Source organism: Euleptes europaea, chromosome 1 (assembly GCF_029931775.1).
Source record: "Euleptes europaea isolate rEulEur1 chromosome 1, rEulEur1.hap1, whole genome shotgun sequence".
Classification (NCBI taxonomy): Eukaryota; Metazoa; Chordata; class Lepidosauria; order Squamata; family Sphaerodactylidae; genus Euleptes; species Euleptes europaea.
In genome coordinates this window covers 160,935,324-160,956,000 of record NC_079312.1, presented here as the reverse complement: position 1 = coordinate 160,956,000, position 20,677 = coordinate 160,935,324, and the positions used below count along the sequence as shown (strand labels likewise).

The 20,677-nt window shown below is 46.4% G+C and overlaps 1 protein-coding gene across 1 annotated transcript in view; it reads right to left on the bottom strand.

Annotated features, from left to right (window-relative positions):
- The window catches only part of LOC130477224 (keratin, type II cytoskeletal 80-like), a 69,263-nt gene that overhangs the window by 29,061 nt on the left and 19,525 nt on the right, over positions 1–20,677 (bottom strand). The gene's annotated exons all lie outside the window — the stretch shown is intronic.

Genomic DNA, 20,677 nt, shown 5'->3' with positions numbered 1-20,677 from the left:
TCCAACCTTGTGTGATTTTGTGATTTTGTGACTGATTGGCCAGAAGAAGACCCAGCTTGGCCACCTATTGGCTGTGGGAGAATGCCGATTCAGGGTCACCGAATTTGTATGAATTTATTCGGCGTCCGCCCAAACTCGCCAAGTTCGGCTCATTGTTTTCCCGCCTTTTTTGGCTTTGGTTCTATCCGAACTAGAAACCGCCAAATCGGGGTAAATTCGGCTGTTTTTCAGTTCAGATAGAACCGAATCGACAGCCCTATGTTGAACCACGTCACATGACGTTTGAACTGTTCATGTCCATATAGAGATTGTTTCCACTCAGAAATTGTACATATTCACTAGGATAGTTTATTGCATAGATTACATGTTAGTCTCTGTACAATGTTGCTTACTAATGTTTTATGTAGTTATTAGTACCTGGAGATTGGCAGCCATGGTCCAAGACATGAGCACTGCTCAAGGACTGAAATCCCTGTTGTAGCGATGCACCCACGGCCCAAACGGCCATAAGTGAATCAACCAACAGAAACAGCCCCTAGGTGTAGGGAAGAGGCGGTTCTTCCAAATGCTGGACGGGTGGTGACAGAACCTCTCCACCCTGGGAGCTACCTATTTCATAAGCCCCATTACAAGGAGAGTGGCAGAAATGCTGGTTCTTCTGGTTTTTCTGCCCTATAACTGGAATGTTTGACTTGCAGCTAGGGCACATGTGTTAAGCTTTAATTACACCCTACCCCATCCTTCTCCATCCGCTTTTGAACCTCATTCCAATGACGGCTGGCCTCAGACCACCCAAAGAGAGGTGCACTTGATGTATTGCAAGGTTGTGACATGTTTTTTTCATGGGGGTGTGGTGGGAGGAGCACCTATCAGGCTCATCCGTTTTGACAGGATTGCAGAGCTCTCGCTGAGCAAAATATGCCAACGCGCCCACTTGCTCTCAACCAGAAGTGGTTGCAGAGGAGAAGTGTCTCGGGTATCAAGGAGTTGTATTTAGGAGGTGACTCACGCAGAAAGTAAACATTCCTGCCAATCTCAGCAGCTGAATCTTCTCACTGAGAATCATGTGTGGCAAAGATAAGCGAACTGGAGCTGGGTATGTTTGGCCTGAAGAGGAGAAGACTGAGAGGGGATACGATAACCATGTTCAAGTACTTGAGGGGCTTTCATATAGAGGAGGGTGCCGAGTTGTTTTCTGTTGGCCAAGAAGGTCGGATCAGAACCAATGGGCTGAAATTAAATCAAAAGAGTTTCTGTCTAGACATTAGGAAGAATTTTCTAACAGTTAGAGCAGTTCCTCAGTGGAACAGGCTTCCTCAGGAGGTGGTAAGCTCTCCTTCCATGGAGGTTTTTAAGAAGAGGCTAGATGGCCATTTGTCAGCAATGCTGATTTTGTGACCTTAGGCAGATGACGAGAGGGAGGGCATCTTGGCCATCTTCTGGTCACTAGGGGTGTGTGTGTGTGTGGGAGGTAGTTGTGAATTTCCTGCATTGTGCAGGGGGTTGGACTTGATGACCTTGGTGGTCCTTTCCAACTCTATGATTCTATTCTATTCTGTGAACTGGGATGGAGAAAACAGAGTTGTGTTCTTTTTGGGGGGAGGGGGACAGAAGGAAACGTGCCATCATGTGCCAGTGGGCTACAGCCATACCTTAATGATAATTAGTTAATTTTATTACAGGAAGGTGTGTGCTGGGTTTAAAGACAGGAAATCTAGGTGAATACCTGGGGCAGAGGGTTTAGGGAGTTGCAACCTCACGGTGTACCTGTCATGGGCTACATACTCAACAATCCAATCAACATTTGAAGGCTATCACCAATGCTATAGAGTAGGGTTGCCAGCTCCAGGTTGGGAAATACCTGGAGATTTTGGGGGTGGAGCCTGAGGAGGGCTCATAAAATTCATAAAATTTAACATGTATTGATAACACCAATTTACTGATACATGCTTGGCACATAGGGTTGCCAGGTTGTTCTTCACTATTGGCGGGAGGTTTTGGGGCGGGGGCCTGAGGAAGGTGGGGTTTGGAGAGGGGAGGGACTTCAATGCCATAGAGTCCAATTGCCAAAGCGGCCATTTTCTCCAGGTGAACTGATCTTTATCGGCTGGAGATCAGTTGTCATAGTGGGAGATCTCCAGCCACCACCTGGAGGTTGGCAATCCTAGCTACAGAGGGGTTTTCCATATGGGGTTTGTGTGCTTTCCCCAGTGCTGCTGCCAATACAAAGTAACAGCAATGGGGCTTCCACAGGCGGCAACCCCACACCATGCCACCATGGCATTTTCCAGTGGTTTTTTTTAATTGCAATTTCTCTTTTCAAATTTATTGTGGATACCCCTATTTTCCTTTTTTCTGTTTTATTTTTTCTTATTTACCCTTTTGTATTCATTTTATATTGAAATAAAATTTAATAAAATAAAAAAATCTGCAATTTCATATCATTATAGTGTTATAACAATCTGTCTATCACATTCTCTGAATGCACAACTTTCATTTTTTAAAAGTCAGTTGCCAGCTCCTTTCCTTTTAGTAGGGTTGCCAGGTCCCTCTTCACCACCGGTGGGAGGTTTTTGGGGCAGAGCCTGAGGAGGGCAGGGTTTGGGGACGAGAGGGACTTCAATGCCATGGAGTCCAATTGCCAAAGCGGCCATTTTCTCCAGGTGAACTGATCTCTAATGGCTTGAGATCAGTTGTAAGAGCAGGAGATCTCCAGCTACCTTTTGGAGGTTGGCAACTCTACCTTTCGGAAATATAAAGGAAAAGGCACATCCCTGCAATGAAAGGGGCTAGAGAGTTTTTTTCTTTAGGAAAGCCAGGAATTCAAGGCCAAACTACACGTTACAAAATTTGTTACAAGTCTGATATAGGGACTCAGATTGCAGCTGGGAACTCCTTTTAAAAGTGCTGCGGGGGTCCAATTGCCAAAACACCATTGGGGGGGGGGGGTATGATTTGCCCTGTAGGGTTCCCAGCTACAATATGGTTGCGAGTTCCCATGGCAGATTCACATATGTTAAAATGTGGCTTTCTGAGTTTGGCCCTCAGAAAAGCTGCTAAACAGATTGTTATCATGTTATACATTTGCTGACTTTAAAAAAAAACACTCTGTTGGTGGAGAGAAAAGGGCCCCCACACAGACAGGGAAAATGGCTTCCATGTGGGCAGGACCTGGAAAATCCAAACTTTCCCAACCACCCAGCAGCCATCCAGAAGAAGAAGAAGAGTTGGTTTTTATATGCCAACTTTCTCTCCCACTTAAGGAAGAATCAAACCGGCTTACAATCACCTTCCCTTCCCCTCCCCACAACAGACACCCTGTGAGGTAGGTGGGGCTGAGAGAGCTGTGACTAGTCCAAGGTCACCCAGTTGGCTTCATGTGGAGGAGTGGGGAATCAAACCCGGTTCTCCAGCTTTCCCAAACTTTTACAGCAAAGCAGGTTAGGGAAAGATTAGAGAAAAGCTGGGGAAAACCATAGAAATGCACAGAAGCACCACAATGCTGTGAGGAAGTGGGAGGGGGAACCCACTTCTAAAAAAAACCCCTCTTAATACTAGTTATTAAAAAGCTGCTGCAAACTTCGAGGAAACACATTGTTTTTTTAGAGCATGAATAAATGCAGCTTGAGGGATCCCAGCATGTAAATTTATTGTTGTCTTGAATGAAAGGGATAAATCACGCATATACAATGTGCCTGAAAGTTGTGAAATGGGCTACAAATGCAATAAAAAGAAGGTTGTACCCACTGGGGTGTGCATGTGTGTACAAAGGCGCTCCCTGCATCAGGCTCCATCATGTCTAGGGCAATCCTGACTGTTGTGTGCACACACTAGGCCTGTGCTAGTGGGGTTTGTACTTCTTCTGGGTTGTTCTTTTCAGTGTAAACCCATATCTGCACTGCAAAAGATGCTAAGAACATCTCAGACCTGATTTGAAAGAAGAAAAGCCATTGCAAATGATCAATGGACACAATCGTGTACTTTAACAATGTTCAGATTTATCACAAGGGAAAACACTGCTGAGAACTTCTTCTTGTCAAGTAGGAACCTGACCTCTCTTTCTCTAAAAAGTGGCAGTTGTGGTGTTTGTAAGAGAGCACAAATATTAATACTGGAATGTACGTAAGGTAGGTCCCTCTTCGCCACTGGTGGAAGATTTTGGGGACGGAGCCTGAGAAGGGCGGTGTTTGGGGAGGGGAGGGACTTCAATGCCATAGTGTTCAATTGCCAAAGCGGCCATTTTTCTCCAGGTGATCTGATCTCTATCGGCTGGAGATTAGTTGAATTAAAAGGCTATCTCCTGCTACTACCTGGCAGTTGGCAACCCTAACATAAGGTGATATTCTTACCCTGGGTGCCACCCCCCACATATTTCAGATCACATGGGATTATTCATCCTGAACACCCGTGTCTCTGCATTTACATACATACTGACTATTATTATAGACAATTAAATAGGCCTTGGTGTGTTATGCACTAGGTGTGCAGCCAAAGACACAAATCTCCTTTGCTTCCAGAAAAAAGGTTGACAGTTTGCCCTGCACTGATATTATTACTAGCTATTATGAAATATAAAGAAGAAAAATAACCATAACAGATGTTTCAAAAATATTGTGTTTTTGCGTAGCATATATTCAGATATCACACTAAACTGTGGTTTATAAACCACAGTTAGGTCAAACCCTGATTATGTGTGAATTACGAATGCAGCTGGTCTAGTGAATTTCCATCACCCCAGAGACAGCTCCAACCATAATGTCAAATTAGGGTTTGTATATGGTTTGTTAACCACAATTTGTACTAAATTGTGGTTTATTGTGACATCTGAATTCACAAACCACACTTTGTCGAGATGCATCACCCTTGCTGTTGCCTGACGATGGAGATGGCAGTATAAGGAGCGTGTCCTTTGCTGGAAGTCAGAGGGGAAGAAGGCAAAGTGAGGTTTATGCACAAACTGGAACCTGTTATTTATATCTGATGGACTGAACAGAATTTGTTGCATAAACCACAGTTTATCCTGATGTCCAAATACAGTCTAAATACATTCTGAGTGGCTGTTCAGATATTGATGAACGTTGCTCCCCAACTGAAATCTCTTGCCCCCCCCCCATTGATAAGATTTCAAATGCTGCTCCTCTTTATTACACATACCCCCAAATATAAAACTTTTTTTAAAGCAGCAGTTCAAGAAGTTCTTGTGACAGCATTCTGCATCCTTAAACCATCCTGCAAAAGGTGGTGGCCTCCAGAAAAAAAGAAGTGCATGTGTGCACTGGTAACACACTGCAAAATAAAAATAAATCTTGATGTAGCTATATGTACAACAATATAAATAATCTTTTGGTGTGGTGTCACACTGAAAATGCTGTAATTTTGAAATGAACTTGAGATTCTCCTAGTTAAACTGAAATTATGCGACCTGTGGTGCAGAGTGGTAAGCTGCAGTACTGCAGTCCAAGCTCTGCTCACAACCTGAGTTCGATCCCGATGGAGGTTGGTTTCAGGTAGCCGGCTCAAGGTTGACTCAGCCTTCTATCCTTCCGAGGTTGGTAAAATGAGGACCCAGCTTGCTGGGGGTAAAGGGAAGATGACTGGGGAAGGCACTGGCAAACCACCCCAAACAAAGTCTGTCTAGTAAACGTCGGGATGTGACGTCACCCATGGGTCAGGAATGACCTGATGCTTGCAGAGGGGCCCTTTAACTTTTTAAACTGAAATTAAGGAAGTGTAGAAATTAAGAAATTAAGGAAGTGTAGAAAGGATTACTAAATTAAGAAATTAAGGAATTAAGGAATTGTAGAATTGTAGAAAGGATTACTAGAATAATAAAGGAAAGGCATGAGAGATATCTGTTTGTTGGACTACATTGACCTTTTGTAGCGCAATCCTACTCTTGGTTATTCCAGTCTGAGACAATTGAAATCAACTGTGGCAACTGCATAAGATTGCACTTATTCATTACATATCTGGTAAAAGGGACTCATCTATATTAGTTTATCAGTACAAATTTTCATAAAGTTTTGCAGATTAACATTAGCAGGGCATCTGGCTTTAGAAGGGTTTCAGGACAAAATTGAAACTACTCACTGTTTTTTGGGAACATTTTTGACAGTGACAAAAAAGCACCTTCAAAAAATATTTGCATGTTCATTTACATTGCCACCTTTCCACTCTCTGCCAATTGGCTTCATTTTCTTTTTTATGACATTGTAGCCTACTTTGTTCAGCTATAAGCCATGGTTCCCGCCTTCCCGGGAGCCATCTTTGCTGCCCCGGGAGAGAGAGGGAACGATCGCGGCGAGGGGGGGGGCGATCAGGCCCGGCCGGCCGACATGTGCGTTTGCGCGCACACGCGGCTCGTGCCGGTCCCGATCTGCCCGGCTACAGCCCTCTCATTGGCTGGGACAAGGAAGGGTCCCAGCCAATGGGGGCGGAAGGCGGGAGCTGGGTGGGGGCGTGGAAAACTCCGCCCCAATACTATATAAAGGGGAGCGGAGCCCGCCCACAGCTCACTCCGTTTTTCTGCTTGAAGACGGAACGGTGGTTGAGGAGCGATTGTTGGTTTGAGCGGACAAGCCTAGGGAGATATTTAACGAGAGTGGAGGCGAGTTTAGTAGAGAGCGGACAAGCACAGAGAGACATCTTTATTGAGCGGACAAGCCCAGATAGATCGGATCGGTTGGGGGGGGGAAGGGGAAGAAGGGGCCGGCTGGAGCCTGCGGGCTGTTTTGCCCAGTGTGCCTAAGCTATTGAAGGGCACAATACATCCCACGCTTGCTTCAGTGGGTGGTGCTTACGCTGCTGCAAGCAGCCTACTCTGCAGCAACCCCCCCTTTTTTCTCCTGTTTGATAACGCTATTATAGCGACTGTTGCTTTGCTGTAAGCAACCCCCCCCCTTTTTCATCTTGTTAAGCAAACGTTTTGCTGGTGACTGTTTTCCCCGCTGGCCTGCCTCCTTCAGAGCAGTACACGTGCTACATGTGGTTTCATATAGCCACACGTTTTACACCAAGCATTTGCTCTCCAGTTGACTTATTGGGGCTAGAAATTTGCTATCTGCTCCTCCTGTTGTAGGCAGTCAGGCATTCAGGCATATAAAGCCAATCTAATCCTGTTAACATATCATAGATCTTCACTTGAATCTACTACAAATTGTGTTTATTGCTTCCTATCTCATAGATCTTTACTTGACCCTGCTACAACTTGTGGTTCATTGCTTCCTATCTCATAGATCCTTACTTGGATTTTCTACAAATTGTTGCTTATTGCTTCCTATCTCATAGACCTTTACTTAAATATATTGCAGTTTTAGTTTCTTGCCTACATATTTCCCCCTGCTATTTCTGAGTCAGGGTGGGTATAATTAATTGAGTATGGCCCCAAAACGCAAGGCTGCTTCTCAGCAGCAGGTCTCTACTCCACGGACTAGGGGGAGGGCTGGGGCTACTCGACGTTCTTGGGCCGCGCTGGCTTCTACTAGGCGTCGTGCTGGTCCTCCTCCAACAAACCAGACTCCGTCTCACAGCCAAGATAGGCTTACGCGCTCTAGGGCCGCTGGTTCAAGCGCTACCAGGGCTTTACAGACCGCTGTTAATGCAGTCCGGTCCCCGCACACTGGGAGCTCTACTCGGGGGGTCACAGCCGCGAAGCATTTGCCCATGTCTAAAGCAAAAGCTCGCGCAAGAGCTGCCGGCTTCAGAGACCTTTCTTATGCGGTGCAAAAGCTTTCTAATAAGATAAATGAGTGGAATGCACGCCAGGATGAGGATGATGCTATGCCTGGCCCCAGTGGTCTCAATACTTGTAGGGGCCGCTCAAATAAACGCACTAGGGGAGGCGGGGACTCTCCTTCCTCTGCACATTCCAGCTCATCCTCGAGCAGTCCTGACCAGAGACGACCCAAGAGGGGCGGCAAGGCTGTTAAAAAACGGAGCAGGAAGAGGTCTGACAAGCGGAGGCGAACGGTAGAATCGTCGTCTTCTTCTTCCGACGGTGAGTCTTCTAATTCTAGTGACTCACTTGATGGGACAAATGATTACTGGCTCTCTGCAGCGTATGTGCCCGGTTTATCTAATTGGGCACTTAAGCGTCTTAAAGAGCAACCACAACAGCCAGGTCATGGGGAAGCCAGGGAGATGTGGGAACCAAGGCCACTTAGCAGGGGTCTCATTCTTCCTCCTGCATTTAAAGATGATGAGGATCCCCCTGGCATTCATCTTCCCAGGAGGCTGAGGAAGGACATTCTCAACGGCTACTATGTCGATGTCTTTACCCTCATAAAGCCGGAGGAGGAGGAAGGCCGTAAGTCTAGGCCATCTTCACGGGATAAACGGAAGGACAAGGCGGGTGTAGGTGACAGGTCATTTGATAAGTGGATAGCAGGGTTTACCATTTTTGCTGGCGTAGTTGCTTCTTCCTACCCGGAAAGGGCCTGGCACCTCTTAAATCACCAGGGTAATGTGCTCAGGGCTAGGACCTTGGCCGGCGATTCCGCTGCCATAGAATACGACGAAGCCTTCCGTAAACGTGCATCTAAAAATGAGAGGACCCGCTGGGACCTCATTAATAGTAATTTATGGCTACTCAAGGTCGGTCCGCACATTACGAAGCCCAGAGTCGAGGTCAACAAAGCTTCATGGCCTAACAAGCCCCGTAGGGACCCCGAAAAACGTTTTTGTTGGGATTATGGGGTGGGAAAATGCCAAAGGAAAACGTGCAAATATGATCACTCTTGTGAGATGTGCTTTGGCCCCCATCCTCGTTCCACTTGCCCACGGGGGGGCCCTTCTGGTCGTCAGCCCTTTCGGGGGGGCAGGTCAGGCCCTTCAGGTAGCAAGAAAGATAGCAGTTCCGCCAATACCAACAGCTCCGCTACCAAGTAGACGCGGGCGTCTACAGGGTCTGGCCTGCACACCAATTAAACTAGACAATTTGAGGCCACTGTTGGCTCGTTATCCAAATAAGGCTGGAGCACTATACCTGTTAGAGGGCTTCTCAGTTGGTTTCCGCATTCCTTTTTTCAACGCCCGACCACCTATGTCAGCAGGCAATCTGAAATCAGCTACAGATCTGCCCGAAGTAGTAACTCAAAAAATCAGCAAGGAGTTAGAATTGGGCAGAATTGCTGGCCCCTTTTCTTCCCCACCTATTCCCAATCTGAGAGTATCTCCGCTGGGAGTAGTGCCTAAAAAAGCACCTGGGGAGTTCAGGTTGATACACCACCTTTCCTACCCAAAGGGGCTCTCTGTTAACGATGGGATTCCACCCGAGCTGTCAACGGTAAAATATTCATCATTCGATCATGCGCTGAGTTTGGTAAGATCTTGTGGTCACTCAGCCTTGTTAGCAAAATGTGACATTCAGTCAGCTTTCAGGTTGCTTCCAGTACACCCGGACGATTTCTGTTTACTGGGTTTCCAGTTTGGGGGGTCATTTTACGTAGATAAGGCCATGCCAATGGGCTGCTCTGTAGCATGTGCAGCATTTGAGGCCTTCAGTTCCTTTTTGGAATGGGCAATATGCTGGCGAACGGGGTTGTCCACCGTGACCCATTATTTGGATGATTTTTTATTTATCGGGCCTCACAATGACCCTTCATGCGGCAACCTTCTGACAGCCTTTTCCGCTTTGGCTGAGGAATTAGGTGTGCCGTTAGCAGCAGAAAAAACAGAGGGTCCTTCCCCTATTCTTACATTTCTGGGCATTCAGATCGATACCAGCAATGGGACTTCCAGATTGCCTGAAGACAAACTCATGGCCCTAAGGGCATTGCTGTCTCTAGTTGCTAGTAAAGAGAAATGCACCTTGAAAGAGTTGCAGTCTCTCATCGGCCATCTAAATTTTGCTTGCCGGGTCATTGCCCCGGGCAGGGCCTTTTGTGCTCGCTTCAATCAAGCCACAAGGGGCGTTAGAGCCCCACACCATCGTATCAGGGTTTCAAAAGGCATAAAAGAGGACATAAAAACGTGGCTTCAGTTTCTTGAGCAATACAATGGCATATCCCTTTGGCAACACAGCCTTGATTTAGGACGGGATTTGCAAGTCCAATCTGATGCTGCTGGCAGCATCGGTTTCGGGGTTTATTTTGACGGTCAGTGGTGTGCACAGCGTTGGCCTGAGGGTTGGCAGGGGTCGGGCATATGCCGGGATTTAACATTCTTGGAATTATTCCCCATAGTGGTTGCGGTTCACATCTGGGCTGACCGTTTCCAGAATGCCAGAGTTCGCTTCTGGTGCGACAACCAGGCTGTGGTCAGGGTGGTTAACAGGCAAACCTCCAGATCAGACAGGGTCATGCGCCTCGTGCGCTTCCTGGTGTTAACATCTTTAGCCAATAACATTTCTATGACAGCCCAACACGTGCCAGGCCTAGATAATTGCTTAGCGGATGCTCTGTCTCGTTTTCAGATGGACAGATTCCGTCTCCTGGCACCAGATGCGAATCGGCTCCCGCAACCCTTTCCAACAGAGCTTTGGGCTCTTGGGGACACATCATTATGACCGGCATCCGGAGCTCAATGGCCCCTGCCACCATTCGGGCATATGATAGAGCTGTGCATCAATTTGAGAATTTTATGTCCACTATGGGCCGAGCTGGTCTGTGGCCTGTCACAGAAACGCTGGCTCTACGTTACTTAGCCCATTTAAAAGACGCTGGGTATGCTGCTAGGACTATTGGGGTTCACATGGCGGCTATTTCTTTCTTTTCGAAAGCTCATGGTTTTGATGACCCTTGTGCTTCCTTTCGAGCCAGGAAGGCTGTCAAGGGCTGGCAACGCGAGATACCTTCTATCAGGGACGACAGGAGGCCAGTCACGTTGGATATGTTGACAATAATTGTCCAATCGCTGCCTTCCTTGTGCAATTCTTGCTATGAAGCCACTTTATTTGAGGCCGCGTTATCTTTAGCTTTCTTCGGGGCGTTTAGACTCAGCGAACTCGTGGCTCAATCCCGACACGATTTGACCGGCAGGGCGTTGCTGTTGGGTGATATACGCTTTCATAAGTCGGCATTGATAATTGTCATTAGGCGATCCAAGACTGACCAATCCGGAAAAGGGATGAGTGTCCGGCTGCACAAGGCTTCTACTGTACGGCCGTGCCCTGTCAGGGCGTTAAAGAGATTTCTAGCCATACGGCCGCACGTCGGAGGATACTTATTGATGCACGCTGACTGCACTCCACTGACTCGTTACCAGTTTATCAGCGTCTTTAAAGCCACGGTCAGCTCCATGGGTTTCTCCACATCTGAATTTAGTGGCCACTCCTTTCGTATAGGGGCAGCCACACAAGCGGCTTGGGAGGGCATGGTTCCCAGTCAGATACAAGCCATCGGCCGATGGCGTTCTGCTTCATATAAGTCCTATGTCAGGCCTGACCGTGTTTTCCTTTAATTGTTCTCTGAGTTTTAGGTCCATGGCGGACAGTATGGATCGTGGGCCATAGCATCGTTTTCTGGAATGAACGTTATGCTGTGGCATCTGGATGGGGTCAGCATTTGGGACTGGAGCAAGCGGTCCGGGTGCAATGGTTCGGCCAACGAGGCATGCGTTGGCGTTCACTGATGCCGGTCCTGCATCACCTGCTGGAAAGGTTTGGAGCTCCTCACGCACTGGTTCTCCAGCTAGGTGAAAATGACTTAGTATACACTCGGGGCAAGGACCTTGCTACGGAAATTTGCCGTGATTTATCAGTGCTGGCATCGTTATGCCCGGCAACGGTTATCTGCTGGTCGGATCTCCTGGAAAGGAGGTGCTGGAGAGGCGCCCGCAATGTGCGGAGGGTAGACGTGGCTAGGAGGAAAGTCACCAACGCTGTTGGGAGGGCAGTGATCAGACTAGGCGGAATGATAATACGCCAATGGGACATTTCTTTCCGCATAGCATCATTTTATCGTAGGGATGGCGTGCACCTCACCAGCTGGGGCATGGATCTCTGGCTACACAATGTTCGGGGGGGCTTAAGGAATTGGCTGCAGCTGTGAAGGGTGGCGGAAGCTGCAAGGGTCTGAGAGTTTAGTTCGGTCTCCCTGCAGTTGCGGGGGCCCGTGAGTTCGGTCTCCTTGCAGCTTGTTGGCGGTTCGGCATGGGGATGTGTCACGTTGGGGGGAAGCGCCATAGGTATGGGGTCGCTTCCCTGATTTGGGAACCCTAGTTAAGGGGTTTTGGGAGAGGCTTCATGGGCAGGCCCTGGTGGCAGGGCAGGTTGTCCGCCTCTTCCCATGTGGTGGGGGATAACACCCAGTGGCGTTCGTCCTGGTGTCATCCTGGTACTGCCATCCCAGTTGCCCACAGCGGGACCGCTGTGGGCAGATGCTACTTATGGCCGTGGTGGGAACGGCCTTGGCATTTGACACATCGCACATGCTGCGCCACGGGGGTCGCAGCTGTTTGCCAATTCCAAGCAGTGGCCAATTTATTCCAAAATCACTCCAATTCTTTACAATTAAATGTTAATAATGTTGTTGTTTAATAAAGTTGTGTTTTAATAAATTGTTAACTTTGGAAAAATGTCTCTAATATTTATTGAATAGCGGCGTTCCTTCTTAAATAACCCTGGGTCAGCAAAGCATTATGTTATGGATCAGAAAAGCTCTCCCCTACAAACACAGTTGGCTTTGTTTGCCTTTACTGACATCATATACTTAAATTGAATTGGCTACATGGCATTGTCACCATATTTATTATAACATTCTTAACTTGCTGAGATGACCCCTGTTAACTATCCTAGGAATAACGAAGAAGCAATATAGAAGAAACCTGACCTGGATAGCCCAGGCTAGCCTGATCTTCGGTTCTTGTAGGCTATCCGGGCTGTGTGACAGTGGTCTTGGTATTTTCTTTCCTGACGTTTCACCAGTAGCTGTGGCAGGCATCTTCAAAGGAGTAACACTGAAGGACAGTGTCTTTCAGTGTCAAGTGTGTAGGAAGAGTAATATATAGTCAGAAGGGGGTTGGGTTTGAGCTGAGTCATTGTCCTGCAAAGTATTAAAGGTAATGTGCTAACCATTGTCCTGAAAGTATCAAGATAATGTGCTAATGAGGGTGTGGTATGTTAATGTGGAACTAGACTGAAGCTCAGCTAAGCAGGGTCAGCCCCGGCTAGCATTTCGATGTGAGACCACCAAGAAATAACAGGGTTGCTTTGCAAAGAAAGGCAGTGACAAACCAATTCTGTTAGTCTCTTGCCTTGAAAACCCTACTTGGTTGCCTTAAGTTGGCTGTGACTTGACAGCACTTTACACACAATATAGAAGAAAACAAGGCACACAAGAAGCAGTGAATAGAATGGAAACATAGGGCTTTACTGAATTTTTACCCAAGAAAATGTGAGGGGTCTAAAGAAATTTTGTTTGGAGCGGGAGAGAGAACAACGTTTCATAAGTCCCCCAGGTTATTTTTTTCATGTACTGTTTTTCATTTTGGAGTTACTTCTACCCCCCAATCTGAACCTTCAGTTCCATTACTTTAACTCTATAGCTTCCCCTTAAAGCACATGCATACCATCAGGGAACACTTAGGCAATGTGACAATATCACTTGGCTATGCAACAATCCAATTTGTTTGTATATTGCCATTAAGCCAAATCAAAACGAGGGCATTGTTATCTGCCCTCACTCTAAATGGGTGAACATTTTTGCCCTCAAACAATGAAAAAGATGGAAGGGTACATTTTGCAAAGTGTTTCATCCTCTATTTCGGCACATTTCCATCAAAAAATGGTGATTTTTTTCCCCACAACTAAAAGACGTTTAAGGAAATCTTTCTCTCTTTTCCCCCATCAGTATTTTCAGAATGAAAATCCAAAGGGGAAAGCATTTGGTGCAGCAGCCCTAAGTATAATGCAAATATGAATTGCTGTACCATATGGAACAAAGGAAAGCCAGAAAGAAATGCTGCATGAAAATAACCAATATGAATAACATGCACAAAACATGCAATTAAGCCAATTTCTGATGCATACCATCGTATGCACTTTTTGTGTGGATTTGATTCTTCTTTTTATCAAACTTCAAGACACGAATCACATAACAGCGTATTCAGGACACTTATCTACAGTAGCAAATATATGATTCTTGCATTAGGATCGGCAAATTACGGATAAGGCAAATATTGGTCTCAAGACATAAGAAACCTATTCCATTTCAGCTAGCTGGTCCAGCAAAGAGATTGTGAAATCGGGAACGGATTCCAAATTGGAGGGAAACAATTAACTCATTCATTGTGTGATAAAGGAAAGAGCAAAAAAATCGAAACCAGGAAGTTTCACACATTTTAATTTTGCTGTTAAACTCCTTGCTGGCACCTTCAGCTTTTTCTCCTGGGCTGTTCCTTTGTTTTCCCTTGGGAAAAGTTGTCGTTGTGTAATAACAAAAGCCCCATTACCTGGCTTGATGATTGATGCTGTCTGGGGATACCTTTCTGAGGTTCCCAAATGGTCTTCTAGCATGAGTTAAGTTAAATTAAAAACTGTTTTGAACCTCCACAAATTGAATGAATATAACAGTCCAGATCTGGAGGTGCAGATCTAAGGGGAAGGCTCTTCTTCTTGGTAGGGACAGAAACACATTCTGATTCCTACAGTCCAGCTCTTCTGGGTGTTTTTAGCTGGCAGTTTGTCACTGCCACTTCAAACAGGTATTAAGAATTTGTGTGAAACCTGCACAACTAGTTGGTTCTTGTGCCAACTGCAGGAATGTCCCCGGGCCAGTCCCCAGAACTAGACGTGCCACCAAAGTTTCTTCTGAAGAGAAAAATCAAAGTTCTCTTTGGGCAATACATCTGAGGAAAACCAAGAGAGTTTCAATATGACCTGCAAAAGATCTGAGGGTAATTACCATATTCATGAGTCTGCCCTGAAACAAGAAAGAAAGAGAGGAGGCATGTGAGCCTGAAGTGTGATGGTTTTTAAGGTCCAGGAGAATATGGATAAGTGTTCCGTCTTCAGCACCATAGAATTGCATAGGTATGTAGTACAGACAAAAATGTTTTGAGAATTCCAAGCAAACATCTAATCTACTTTTGTTAACAGTACAGCAAGGGTCACCAACCTTTTCTTTAATGAGAGCTACTTCTGAGTAATACCTTGAGTTACTTCCCCCTCCCCACATGCTACCAAGTTTTATTTTGTCCTAGACACAGAATATGGAGTAGGAAGAGCACTAGAAATTAAGCTTTCAGCTAAACAGTGCAGGAAAAGTCCTATGAAATAAAAAATGTGGGGGGAGGAGCCTAGAGCAGATCCTCTCGTGATCTTTTCCTGGGCTTTCTAGAAAATGCATGAGATACTCTGCAGCTACTAGCAATCTACCAGTAGCGCAAAGCCACCTGTTGGAGTTTAGGATTGCCAGCTCCAGGTTGGGAAATACTGGGAGCTTCTGGGGGTGGAGCCTGATGAAGGCGGGGTTTGGGAAGGGACTTCAGTGGGGTATAATGCCATAGAATCCACCTTCCAAAGTGGCCATTTTCTCCACGGGAACTGATCTCTGTTGCCTGGAGATCAGTTGTAATATCAGGAGATGTCCAGCCACCACCTGGAGGTTGGCAACCCCACTGGAAACCCTTGTAGGAACTTCTGCTGTGTGGAGTCCATTTCTTGGCTCTCTCAATGCAGACGAGAACTGGGCTCAAAGAAAGGTTTCCCCACAACTGCATACAACTTTTTAAAGCTGGCCAGCCTCACCTTTTGATAGGGTTGCCAGGTCCCTCTTCGCCATTGGCGGGAGGTTTTTGGGGCGGAGCCTGAGGTGGGCGGGGTTTGGGGAGGGACTTCAATGCCATAGAGTCCAATTGCCAAAGCGGCCATTTTTTCCAGGGGAACTGATCTCTATCGGCTGGAAATGAGTTGTAATAGCAGGAGATCTCCAGCTACTACCTGGAGGTTGGCAACCCTACCTTTTGAGGACCTTGGGCCTAAGGGACACCTGACATACCAGGCAAAAAGAAGCCCAGGTAAAAGTCTAATTTGAATTGGCAGCGCCAATAAACACTCCTACACTGTTTGGATGCCACATGCAAAGTAAACAAAGTTCTCACACAAAAAGGTACAGATGTTTGTATTAATCCCTGAAGAGATGTGGGTGTAAATAATAACCCAATGACAGATGAGGGGATTTATTTGTCCACCCACATCCTTCTTCAGCCTGCCACCCATGTGCACATTTTATTCTCAGGGTAAACAGGATAGCAGTTCTGAGAAAGGGCATTAGTAGTATTCTGGTAAATTGGAGGTTGGGGGAGAGGGGTTGGAAATGCAAATGCCAGAGCTTATGTTGTAATTAATCTTCCTTTCACAGAGCAGCCAAATAGTGGGAGATCTCCAGGGACCACCTGGAAGTTGGCAACCCTAGTTGTACAGCCTGGAGAGGGAAGCCAGCCACAACCTCCCCACTGATCTCCCTCTAAGCCCCTTATGAAGCCAGTACAGCAGGCCGCACTTAGGGATGCCAACCTCCAGGTGGGACCTGGGGATCCCCGAGAATTACAGCTCATCACCAGACTATAGAGATCCGTTCCTCTGGAGAAAATGTATGGTTTGGAGGGTGAACTCTATGGCACTGTACCCCACTGAGGTCCCTGTCTTCTACAGTTGCCAACCTCCAGGTACTAGCTGGAGATCTCCTGCTATTACAACTGATCTCCAGCCGACAGAGATCAGTTCACCTGGAGGAAATGGCCACTTTGGCCATTGGACTCTATGGCATGAAGTCCCTCCCCTCCCCAAACCCCGCCCTCCTCAGGCTCCGCCCCAAAAAAACCCCACTGGTGGCAAAGAGGATCCTGGAAACCCTACTGTCTTTCCTAGGCTCCAGCCCAAATCTCCAGGAGTTTCCCAACCTGGATCTGGCAACTCTACCCCCCATCCCCCACCAGTGGCCAGGGGGAACCTGGCAACCCCTAAGTACTCAGTTTCCTCTAAGTCTCATGAGAACTAGCAGTCTGGTGAGACCTCAGGGGAATCATGCTCTGCACCTGCAGCTTCCTTTCCCCCTGCCCTTGCCTGGCCAGGCTAAACTGTAATCTCAGTTCAAAAACCAGACCTGAAGTGGGACTGAAAAAAAAATCAGTTTATTTGCATGCTTCCCCCCTTCTGTTACCAGCAGCCATTGATGAAACCTTGCATAACAGCAATCTTGATGTAATTATATGTACCTTAATATCAAGATACTGTTTTGTGTGGTTTTTCACTAGTACACAAGAATGCACATGCACACCAGTTTAACAACACACCAGTAGAATCCTGATACAGCCATATGTGTGATTGCTTTTCTTCTGCATTTTTATAAATGGTCCTGTTAGCATCAATAACAAAAAAATGGGCAAAAGATGCAAATGGAATAAAAGAACTTAAAACTGGGCCAAACTTCACATATTACTAATCCTGAAGTAATTAAGGAGGTATGAGATAAATAAGTAGATAGATAGATAGATAGATAGATAGATAGATAGAGAGAGAGAGAGAGACAGACAGACAGACAGACAGACAGACAGACAGACAGACAGACAGACAGACAGACAGACATATTTGCACAGAACTGGGTAGGTTTCACAAACTTGCACATCATTTAAAAATAAGCAGAGGATGCCTAGTAATCTCCACCTCTCCCTCCTTCCTCCTGTCACTGATAGATCTGTCATCAAATGGATCATGTAACCACACCCTTGGTTTGTGATGTTATGATGCTTTACCACTGAATTATCTGGCATCTGGCATCTTTGTATCTGTCCCTCTCTTTTACCAGGAATATTTATAGCAGGGTATCGTTATTGCTACCCCGACCTGGAAGACCCAGCCTAGCTTAATCTTGTCAGGTCTCAAAAGCTAAGTGGGGTCGGCCCTGGTTAGTACTTGGATAAGGAGACCACCAAGGAAGTCCAGGTCATTATGAAGAAGAAGGCAATGGCAAACCACCTCTGTTAGTCTCTTGCCTAGAAAACCCTACTGGGTTGCCATAAATCGGCTGCAACTTGATGGAATTTTACACACACATCATTATTGCTTATTATTTACAGGCACCTACAGGCTGCTAGACGTTGTAAAAATGAGGCATGCCCTGTCTGCAGGTTTATATTTTAGTCCAAACAGGACATAAAGGGATAAAATCAGCAAAGAGACGCAAGAATGGGGAGATGTACCTTAATGAGCAATTTGAATGTGGTAATGGAGGAGGAAAATCAAATGATACTTGAAAGGGAATTCTAGTGGTAGGGTGCTGCCAAAAATAAGGGAACAAAGGACGGGAATAGAGATGGTAATCTTATGCTTCACTAGGAGATTGGCATCGGAATAGAGACAGGTACAAGGAGGAACATGCAGAAAGATACAGAAGAACAAGACCATGGAGGCTGGTGTATGATGTTAACGCATAATTATGCATTGCGCTCCCGTTGCGCCTCATATTTCTTTTCCGTTTGGCTGCATACCCACAATGCTTTGTCTACTGGCTTTTCAAACAACTCGAAGAACCAATTCATTATGCACTAGTCAAGCCAACAGGATGCTAGAACATTAATTCATTAGCCAAGACTAAGATTAGGGGTTTAGTAGGTTTCTCAGAAGGGAAATAAAAGGTCTCCGTACAACCACCGTCATGTCAAAAATGCACTCATTTGCAATCTGATCTCTGCTTGAGCAGCTGCCAAGAAAAGAATCCCATCACTGGCACAAGAGCCCCCTTGTCCAGGTGGTACACCCAATTGTGCCTCCTGTGCTGGGCACAGCAAGGACTGCTGGTGCTGCTGTGGCTCAATCATCATTACTTCTAACCCTCCGTTTCACAATTGTAGAAGAAGGTACTTTGTGGCTGGTTGAGGGTTAGGGTTGGAGCGGGTTGCCTCTCTTGTCTGGCAGCCAGATTCCATCAGAGAATCTCAGTCTCCCCAACACATGACAGAGAGGTTGTTTTTCATGATATAATCTCTCTGCTGTGAAACTCCCTCTTGTATAATCACTAGTCCTGTTTGGGCACCCATCTGGGTACAAATGGGTATGTGGAAGGGTGTGATCAGGAGCCTACTTGCTGGCACCATTCCCAGTCTCCGTAGATTCAAGGGTCCTGTACATGGAGTTTATGCGCATACACTTGAATTTCACATAGGCTCCTTCATGTACAGTTTGGTCCTCTGGAAAATGGAAGGCCCTGGATATAAGAACATGCCAGTATTCGGTTCTTTTAGATTTCTTTAATAGTCTAGAAATTAAATCTCCTTTCTGTCCAGTTTCTCTGGCAAAATTTCCAATTCCACTGATCTCTTTTATGGCTGTGTTGATTTCATGTTATCTAATAAATTGTCTGTTGTTGTTAAAAATTGTCTATCTATTTTTATGTCTGCTTTTATGACATGGGGGTAGGGTTGCCAACCTCCAGGTAATAGCAGAAGATCTGCTTTTACAACTGATCTCCAGCCGATAGAGATCAGTTCACCTGGAGAAAATGGCCGCTTGGGCAATTGGACTCTATGGCATTGAAGTCCCTCTCCTCCCCAAACCCCGGCCTCCTCAGGCTCCGCCCCCCCAAAACCTCCTGCCGATGGTGAAGAGGGACCTGGCAACCCTAGTCGGGGGAGGTCACCAGATTTTGGGGCAAAACATAGCAGTAAGGAATATTTTATCTCTTTTCCAATAACAAGCAGTGTGTGATTGACCCCTTTGTCTGCTAAGTCGTTCTTATCCAATTACTCTTAGTACTCATATTGTTCAAATCTCTGAGTCAGCAGGGAGAGGTCACTTCTCCAGGGTCTAATGCATACTTAAAACTATTATGGGGCAATTAGCACTCATTAAAGAAACATCAGCTACCCATTCTGAGTCATCTGCCTAACAAAGGCCTGGTCAGCCAGGATGGGCAGCATTGGATAACAATCAAGTAAAATGTACAATAGACTAAGGCAGGGGTCCCCGACCATTTTGAGCCTGTGGGTGCATTTAGAATTCTGACATGGCGGGCTGGGTGCATGGTGGTGCCACAAAATGGCAGCCTCTCAACTACTCTCAGCCGTTACAGGCCTCCTGGTGCATATTCAGCCCTTATCAGGCCATTTCAGGTTCAACCCCCCCCCCCTTGTCTAATATACAATGTCACATATTTCTACATGTATATACCGCTCCTCCCAAAAAATATATAGATACCCACCTAGGGTTGCCAAGTGCCCGGTGGTGGCGGGTCCCGACAATACACCGGGCTGCCTGTCGACCAGCTAAAGGCTGGCGGGCAACGCGTGCACGCGCGCCTGTGCGACGCGACGTGCCTGCATCCTTTCCATTCTTACCCGGAAGTGATGCAGACACTCTAGCAACCTCCGCAGAACCTCTATGGAAACCATAGAGTTTCAGCTGCGATTGATATTGCGTCCACGTCGCTTCGAAGTAAACACGGAAGTGACGTAGGCGCGTTGTGCGGACGCACACGCGCATTGCACCAGGCACGCACATGCATCACTCACGGAAGAAACACTTTTGAAAAGCTCCCGCTGATGGAGCTACGCAACCTGGTAAGCCTATACCCACCCCATGGTGATGCTCTCACGATCTTCACAACCCATCCCAGTGTATTAGATATAAAGTCAGGGCAGTGTATCTCTGTGTGTCTGTGCAAACTATTTCCAGAAAGATACAGGAGAAAGACTGCCAGGTTATGGAGTTTTTATTATGTGACTACCAAGTCCTGAAAAAGAC